Raw genomic sequence first — 10,052 nt, forward strand, 5'->3', positions numbered from 1 at the left:
AAATCTTTCAATCGTGTGATTTATTTGTGTGTATGTTTTTTTTTACAGTTTAGTTCAACTCATGTGGGACAAAGCACCAAGGTTAATCTCAGCTTTGCATGCACTGAACAGAATAGCTGGGGACATCATCTTTCATTGAGACTATCATGTCGCATTCAGCCCTGGGCAATCTGGGAGTTGGGAGCATCTCTTGTTACCCATAACTGAGCATCCTGCCACTGCCATGGTGAAAGTCAATACAGCCTCGTACTGCTCGAAGGTGGCAAAATGGGCTTAGGTCATTGACCAAACATTAAACAGAACATTAAACAGTTACGTACCCACGTCGTCATCGTTCCAGGTCCGAGCGTTCTCACTCTTACAATCATATTTCAGTGGATGTCAGTAGGAACAGAGGGGGTCATTCAGCAAAAGTGCTCGATAAGGTTTATGGCTCTATCGCACAGCAACAGAATCCAATGAAATAAATCCAAAGGCCTGTTTGTCAGAGGTAAACATAAGCTCTGTGGGTTTCAGTGAAGCACCTGGCTTCCGCTATAGCCTACAGTTGAGCTTCAGTTTCTTTGCATTTAGAGAGGTGAGGAAAAAGCTTAGATTACTCTTATTAAAGTAATGCTGAAAGTGCTTGGTTTAATTGCCTTATATCAATGCATTGATATTTTGCAACAAAAGCAATACTATACCTTTTAGAGTGAGTCAGTTAGCACTGAGATCATTGTAATGTCACACCATTAATGTGGCTGCCCTTACCTTTGGGTTTCCAACCACAACAGTTGTGGTAGGTGGCGCCACCGTGTGGTCATTGTGAGAACAGTTTGTTCATGTTTGGCTTGTTTGTAATTAGGCCAAACAACTGAATTAGACCAAAATTCTTAAAGGGAGATTTTGAAGGGAAAATGGAAAACTTATTTGTCAGTGTCAATAGGATTACTTATTGTATTCTACTCCACTGGTAGGCGTCAGAAATTGCTGCTATGTTTAACATACTACTGTCGAATTTAGTAATTATAAATATCTATTGCATGCATTAATGTGATTGTATAATAAAGACAATAACTATATATAATAATAACTTTTTTATTTAATCCAGTAAACTAGTAGGCCTAATTTAAATAAGCTTTTGCAACTTTTGCTGGCATATACATTCTCCAGTAGATGGCAGAACAATCATGAAACATCTTATTAAAATAACATTCTTGTTGTAATTTAAGTAGTTATATATAAATACTTAAATATGGTATACTAAACTGTCAGAAATATCTTCTGGCCAAAGCTCCTAAACTTCATTAAACATAGCCTGATTATTTACACAATGTAAGAACATTAAGAGGATGTAAGAACAGTTAAGACATGTGTTTATTTATTAGTGCTGCTGTCCTTTTCCCACCAAAATGATGTCATTTTCTGGAGGATAATGTCATTAGGGTCCTGGCTTTTGTTTGTTAAAGTGATATCATTAGAAAAGTCCAAAAGGATTAAAAGTTATACTGATTATGTAAGGAAAATACAATATTGCCAAGTAAAAAAGCAAAGCAAAAAGAAAGATACAATTTTGATTCAAGAAAGGAGAAGAGAAACACCTGACATATTTATTAACAAAATGGCAGTTTTCTTTTTTAAGTTAATTACTAATTTGTAATCTTTTAATAAAATAAAATGTATATGATTTCCATTGATCATTTAACCGATATATTACAGAAAGACATGATGGAAACATGATGTACTGCAAAGCACACTGTGCATGAAGTCATGATTCGAATATAATAGTTATCATTTATATAATTTGTGCATGAACATAAATATCCAAAGTCTGTGTTTGAGTGAAATAATAAGAAAGCATGTGAGAAACAAGAATTCTCATTGATCTCCTTTCATCACATAATTCAACTAATACCTGCACGTGAATAAGAGAAATCTATAGAAAAGTGTGTCTTGCTCTTTCCAGATCTTTTCAAAACCTCTGAATGCACACAGACACACATCCACGTACCTTTACTGTATAAAAATCCTATATAAACATTAAAACCAATCAGACCTAAACAGAGAAATTCAAAATCTTTAACACATTCCCCAGTTTGTAAACATTTAAAACTGTCTGTCGGGCCTGTATCAGTCATTAGACCTCAAAAACATTTCATTCATGTGCTTCGTTCCCCCCATGCACATATACACTTCTCATCTCCTCCTCTTGCTTTCATCATTCTCCCTCTCCATCCCTTTCATGCCCTCTGTTCTTTCCCGCCTTCCTCATCACCTCTCCCCCCATCCCTGGTGAAATATGAACAGGAAGATGAGTGAAAGCCAGCCTGTAGTGAACCTCATGGGCAGTGTGAGAAGCACAAGGTCGGCAGGTAATAATGGCAGGCTTTTTTGGAACGGACCAGGATTTCAGCAGCATTTTATTTTCTGTTGATGAAAAGAAGAGAAGACATGAGAACATCTGGAAGTGTAGAATAACACCCGTTTGGCTGGACGGCTGCAGTAGATGACAGATTCTGTATTTTTTCCCTCTGCATCTGTGGAATATTCCTGTATTCAAATAAGACTTTTTATGAAGTCATTGTGCAAACTTCCAAACATGTTGAAGAAAGACTACAATCAAACAAAAATCACTGAAATAAGTGAAACAAGTGAAGCAAAACTTGTCATTCTTGAAATTCGCCAGATAAATGACCGTTTCCCATATTCATCATTCATATTCTGTCAGCGCTTGTGTTTCATCTGTCTTGTTTGTTGTCACAGGTGCAGATGTCTGTTAGCTTTTGTTTACCTCAGATCTAAATGTTTCTCTGCCGTCCAAATGAACTTTAAGTATATTAAAGATAAAAAAAGATTTTATAAATAAATGAGGTGACAACTGGTATAAATGGAATGTTTAATAAATGTAACATAAATGATAACTGTGCTCTCCGTAGTATTTTCAGTTTTGTATACATGCTATTCACAGATATTTACAAAAAAACAAAGGTTTTGAGTAAGAGTAAAAGAAAGTAAAAATATAAGCTATACATCATTTTATTATGTAATTTATAATTTTAGTATTTATAAAACAGAAAATGTTTGGCTTTTTCTGGCTTATTTTAGAATGCAATGTTGTTTCTATAAACAGCTATTTCTAGGCATTTATTTCTCAAATAAATATTAAAAGCAGATGGTGTACATTTGAAGTTTGATGTTTTTATGCTTTTAAAATGTGTCTTTTGGGGATTTTATTGATGGATGTGTAGTCTGAACTCACAGTTAAATACTGAAATATTGCATTAAAAACCGTTTCAGAATAAATAAGAAAACCAACTATAGTTACAAAATGCAGACTAATCAAAGGATAACAGTGTAATAATGAACAATAACTTCAATAAATGTATGTGTAAATTAATGTGTAATAGTGTGATGTAAAGTATAGGCTACACCACCATTCAAAAGTTTGGGAGTAAGATTTGTATTAAATAAATTATGCTGTTTAACTTTCTATTCATCAAAGAATCCTGAAAACAAATGTATCTCAGTTTCCACAAAAATATTGATAATAATAAGAAATGTTATTGAGCACCAAATCAGCATAATATTATAATGATTTCTGAAGGATCATGTGGCACTAAAGACTGGAGAAATGATACTGAAATTTCAGCTTTGCCATCACAGGAATACATTATATTTAAAAAAATTATACAAAGTATAAAACCATTGTTTAAAATTGTAGTAATATTTCACAATAGTACTGTTTTAATGTATTTTGAGCCTTGTTGTGCATAAAAGACTTATTTCAGAACAAAAAAATATTACCAACCCCAAACTTTTGAACAGTAGTGTACATTTTTAATTTGTAGACAAATGAATAATATATATATATATATATATATATATATATATATATATATATATATATATATATATATATATATATATATAATTTTGTATGTCTTAAATAGCTCATAGAACATAAGTTCAGGCCTCACAAAGCTGTCCCGAACAACTCTACAGCAAGTGTTCAGACGTTCCCCCCTGTGGTGAGGACAGACCCCCACTCTCCCCTGCTCTAGCTAACCTGGAGCGTCAGCACCCCCACTGGGTCCTGGCTGTTTATCTCTTCCGAAGCGCCCGTGATTAATGAGGCCCTGAACACATCCTCTTTCCCCTAAACCAGCTGAATAAACAGGCCACGTTATTCCAGCCCAGCCTTGCCTGGGAGCTCAGCTACAGGTTGCCAAAATCCCCTGGTTGTCCCGCACAACTCCCCAAGACCCCCTGGCTCTCTCCTGGGATGGTCCCGTCACGCATAGGGGGACAGCAGAGGGTGATGAGGGGAAGAACAGGAGGAGAGTACAGAAATTTAATTGGAGCTGAAATCACATAACATGCTCAATTTTTACATCATTTTTAAATGGATAGTTCACACAAAAATAAAAATCTCATCATTTAATCACCCTCAACAAACACACAAAAAGGAAAAATGTCTCAGGTTTTTTTTTTTTTTTTTGTCCATACAATTAAAATCAATAGGGTCTAGTGTTGATTTTAACCCCACTGACTTTCATTGTATGGACAACAACAAAAAAATTAATAACAATATATATATACTGTATATTGTTCTCCCACAGAAAACAGTGGGTCTAACAGGTTTGGAAAGACATGAGGGTGAATAAAATGCTTAAATAATTAAAATTATCTTGTGAACCATCTCTTTAAAATGAGCCATTTCATTTTACTGGTACTTTTTTAAAATAAGTCACTTGGTGAAGCACCGTGACTGAATGCTGATGTTTGAATATTCAAGATTGTACCCGTTTCATTTGGCACTGAGCTGGAAGACTGATTACTACATTTCTGTGTCTCGACACACTGGTGAAGTAGATCGATATCAGAGAACAAAAACCACTGCCTTTCCCTACTTGATCCAACCACAGACAGCATTCCAGCTGAAACCGGGACTTTTTTTTACCCTATTATTTTTTTTTATTAGTATGGCCTTTGTTTAGGGAGAGTGAGAGAAATTTTTATATACTTTACCATTTCTCCTTTCCTTTATTATTGCCTTAATTTTCCAGATGAGACAGAGAATCCCGTCCACTTGTTCAGTTGTTGAGTGCATGAGGCTTTAGTTTATTTGTTTAGGAAGGAGAGGGGTGCTAGAAGTTTGTTTCCTATACGCTGCTCTGGTGTCAAAAGTTGTACTCTCCACTCATCAGGGGGCTTTCCACAGTGACAGTACGAGCTTTACAAAGGCTGTTCCCTCTCTGTGTTTCACCAGGGTTTTATGTGTTTCTCGCTCACTTCACTTTTAAGCCATTTGTCCATAAGCATTTCCTCCTCTGTCTTTTTATGTTTCTGTCCGTGTCTCAACTCACACCTCCCAAACTGGAACTGATCATTGAGTTTGACTAATGACCGGACCTTTACAAGCCTCCTTTCACCCAAATGTGAAGGGTAGCCATCGCAAAACCATTACACATGGCCAATTACACTATTAAGAGCAATCTGGGCTCGAAACAAACAAAAGTTTGACCCACAAAGCTGCTTTCTCTATGAACAAATGTTAACACTTGTGAGGGGTTGTTCAAGTTTTTTGCCATAAATTGTCTATAACAGTGGTTCCTAGCAGGTACAGAGAGCACTTTATTTTTATTTTGAAATTTCTGCTTTGAAAAAAAATATGTTACATGTGCCTTATCTATTAGCACTGTTTAAACAATTAATTTTCTTTCTTTTTTCAATGTTTTAATGTTTCAGTATTTTTTTAATGAATGGCTTAAAAGCCAAACCATTATGTAACTAAATGCAGTAAATACAATTCATGATTTTATACTTTATTTATTAATTCTATTTTTATAGATTTGTATATTTCTACTACTTCGTGGGTCAATTTTTCAATCGATTGTTTAAAAGTTAATTAGTGTAATATTTACCTTTTTCAAAAAAAATTGTATCAACAATACTGTTGTTTCTTACAATACTCATATGTCATCTGTAACGGATAACTAACTAGTAACGTGTTAAAAACAACACAATGAAACCAAATAAATTATATATATACCAAGTTCTGTCATGAAAATCATGAAAATCTAGATGATGCAGGCTGATGGGTCCTGATGATATTTGATGATATTTACATCATTAATGGCATAAGTTTATTGGGTCATCATGTCGCACCTGCAACCAATGAGCTTGCTGCTCAACATATTATAGCTGGTTAACATTCACTATAGCAGTTTGCGGCGCACTTTCAGAGTTGCTCTAAAACCCCTCATCTTCCCCAGCTCCACCTGTATAGCTCTGCCACGGGTCATTTTGTGTGCAGCAGCAGTATGTCTTACATGCTCACAGCAGCGTATCGGTGTATGTATTGGCAGTAACAAGGCTGCATGTAAGGCTCAATGTAATTGATAAAAACCGTAATACTGTGAAATATTATTACGATTTAACTGTTTTCCATTTCATTACATTTAAAATGTAATTTGTCAGGCATTACTCCAGTCTTCAGTGTCACGCGGCAACTCTTATTGTCATCAATGTTGAAAATAGTTGTGATGCTTAATATTTTACACACACACACACACACACACACACACACACACACACACACACACACACACACACACACACACACACACACACACACACACACACACACACACAGAGAGAGAGGGAGAAAGAGGGGGGGTGGGGGGGTTATGCTGTAGTCCTAATGATATAATGCTGAATGATATCCAGTGTAATATGAGTTAAAGGAGTAGTTTGCTTTAAATTAAAATTAGCCCATGATTTACTCACCCTCAAGCCATCCTACTGTAGGTGTATATGACTTTCTTCTTTCAGACACATACAACCAGAGTTATATTAACAAACACCCTGACGCTTCCGAGCTTTATAATGGCAATGAATTGCAACCATTGCAACTATCAGATTGAAGCTCAGAAAAGTGCATCAATCCATTATATAAGAATCCCACATGGCTCCGGGGGGTTAATAAGGGCATTCTGAAGCAAAATTATGAGTTTGTGAAAGAAAAATATAAATTTAAAAATTTATGAAGTAAAATAACTAGTTTCTGGACAAATGCACATATGATTTAAGTGTAAAGTGCAACTTACTATGACGTCGGACATAGTGTAGTGCATCATGGTGTTGCATAAATATCAGCAGTACGTCGCATTACTTGCATAAGTTTCCCTTTATACTTGCCCTTTACACAAGTCAGATCTGTATGTTCGTTTGGCCGGAAGCTAGTTAATTTACTTTATAAAGTTTTAGATATAAATATTGCGCTTTACACTTAAATCGGATCTGTACGTTCGTTTTGCCGAAAGCTAGTTATTTTACTTCATAAAGTTTTAAATATAAATATTTTTCTTACACAAACTCATCATTTTGCTACAGAAGGCCTTTATTATCTACTGCCATTATAAAGCTAGGAAATGTTAAGGTGTTTATTAATATAACTCTGAATGATTGTATTCATCTGAAAGAAGAAAGTCATATACACCTGGCTTGAGGGTAAGCAAATCATATGGTAATTTTCATTTTAAAGTGAACTACTCTTTTTAAAAGAAATTTTTTGAAGACATACACCTACTGATGGGGCTGTGGAGGTACCCAATGCCAAAAAAAAAAGTATGTGATAGTCTGCGTTGATTTGCTTGTCAACAGCCAGTTTCAATCCAAACACAGAAGAGACTGTTAAAAATTAGAAGGGAAATTGTTCCAGAAAATCAATGGTCTTGGTTGGATAGTGATGCCTGACCGAGGCTGGATAGAACACTTCAGCCTGGGCCTGTGGGCGAGACAGAGAGGGAATGTGTGGAGGTGTGAGCTGAGCGATAGGGAGCAGGGGTGATTACTGTCGACAGGGACTGCAGACATCATCTCAGCGATACAAGCTTCCCTTTCCTCATAACCAGCTCCTCTTTGAGTCGTTACTCACGGGGACTGAGAAACATCTGGAGCATGGTGATGTGCACGTTGCAAGGAGTGAGATTTTTATGGTGAAATTATTCAGAGTTTTTATAGTCTAGGGACAATTGTTGATGTGAATTGAAAGAATAAATTGAAGCAATATGATATACACATTGAAGTCAGTGCAATATTAATATATCAAATGTAGACTTACATTGGCAAAACTACTGTTTTAGCCCACAAACTCAAGTAACCATGTTTGAGGTCATGTATGGAAACATAACTGTGGTCGAACTCAAAAAGAAAGAACCACTATAGATGTTTTTGGGATTTTTTGGAGCTTGTATGCGTATTTGATTAAATAAATATGGGAGTAAAATTATTTCGATTTGTCTCAAGTTAAAAAAAAATTTTTTTTTTAAGTAATTTGTTTTGCATCCCATCATGGAATTTGAGTTCAAAGATCAAGGTCACATTCCCTGAAGACAATGGGGGAATAGGTTAAAGCACCATGTTTTTGGAACTGAGACGACGCTTGTATTGTTTTCAATTAGAGCTTGTGAGTATGAGTTTTAGCACTAAGTGTGTGTGTGTGTGTGTGTGTGTGTGTGTGTGTGTGTGTGTGTGTGTGTGTGTGTGTGTGTGTGTGTGTGTGTGTGTGTGTGTGTGTGTGTGTGTGTGTGTGTGTGTGTGTGTGTGTGTGTGTGTGTGTGTAAAAGGGGTGGAGGTCTATAGGCCGTGGCCTGCAAGTCGCCGGTAGGTATTCTCCTGAGGCACCACACTCATTTGTGGAAAAGCGCTTGACGCTCTTCCTCGCTAGAAGCGGAGCAGAGAGGTGGCCGAAGTGGAGCCAACCGAGAAGAACACAAACAGAGGTGCTGCGTGAGCCACAAATCCCTGCTTCCTCTGAAACTTCCAGCCTGCTATTTTCCTGTCCAAATTCCACAGCCATTAAACTTTTCCTGGCAGCCGTTCAGAAAACAACAGAGCAAACCTCACCCAGAGCCCCCTTTCCCTCCCCTCAGCCCCTGCACCAGCACTTGGGATATCGGAGATCGGCAGTCGAGCTCCTTAAATAAAAGTCTGACTTCATAGTTGTTTTTGCCATGTATCAGATTTCCTCCAAAGTGTCTACCGGTCTTCAAAAGGGACAAAATGAGGTGTTGCTGAGAATGTGGCTCCTGTTCCGTCTATTTGGTCTCCACGCTGTCTGATTGTGTCCCATAAGAGTACAGAAATTATGTAAAACATGGTAATAATATAATATAACATAATATAATATAATTAATTGATCAAAAGTGACAGTAAATACAAAAGATTTCTATTTCAGATAAAAGTTGTTCTGATGCCTGCTGAAAATTCAGCTTTGTAATCACAGACAAAAAGTAAATTTTAAAATATATTAAAAAACAGTTCTTTTAAATTGTAATATTTCACAATATTAGTTCCCTTTCGAGGGAAACTTGCACTGCGTCAATGACGCTTTGGTCATTACGTCTGATTACGGCATTACATGCCCCCGTGTCATTACGTCTGAAGCACGCATGTTAACTAGTCCAATGGAAAGAATGAACATCACGGGCAGATGACATCATGAACAGGAAAGTATAAACACACATCTGGTGCAACCGGCGCTAGTTTTTGTGCCTCAGCAAAGCGCTCTGTGTCAAACTGTCGGTATTATTTTTATTGTTTGTCTGTCATATCATTATCTAAAGTATAGTGAAACCTCGTTTCCTAATGGGTGGGAATACACATGAACTTTGTCTAATGTGTTTGGGAGTGGAGCATGCCATGTCAGCCTTCGAGGGGGCTGACTGTCAACATTGTGAGCAGCTACCACTCCGCATGCTCTTTTCCCGCCTGTCACTGTTTGATGAAAGTGGTCAGGCTCGCGAACCTCAGGGTGCAGGACTCGAGAAATTTGAGAACTTCGTCGGGCCACAGATCTATCTCTCAGGGCTAGGAAGGAGACTGCTTGTGCTATTGGGCGGTCTATGGCAGCCCTCATAGCTACTGAGAGGCACCTCTTGTTAAACCTAGCAGAAATAAAAGAGAAAGATCGGGCGTTTCTGTTAGATGCTCCAATTTCTCCTACTGGTCTTTTTGGCGACTCAGTAAATACAGTCATTGAAAGATTTCAAGAAGCTAAAAAACAATCA

Source organism: Siphateles boraxobius, unplaced genomic scaffold (assembly GCF_051911475.1).
Source record: "Siphateles boraxobius isolate OS27281-9 unplaced genomic scaffold, OSU_SipBor_1 46, whole genome shotgun sequence".
NCBI classification, from domain to species: domain Eukaryota; kingdom Metazoa; phylum Chordata; class Actinopteri; order Cypriniformes; family Leuciscidae; genus Siphateles; species Siphateles boraxobius.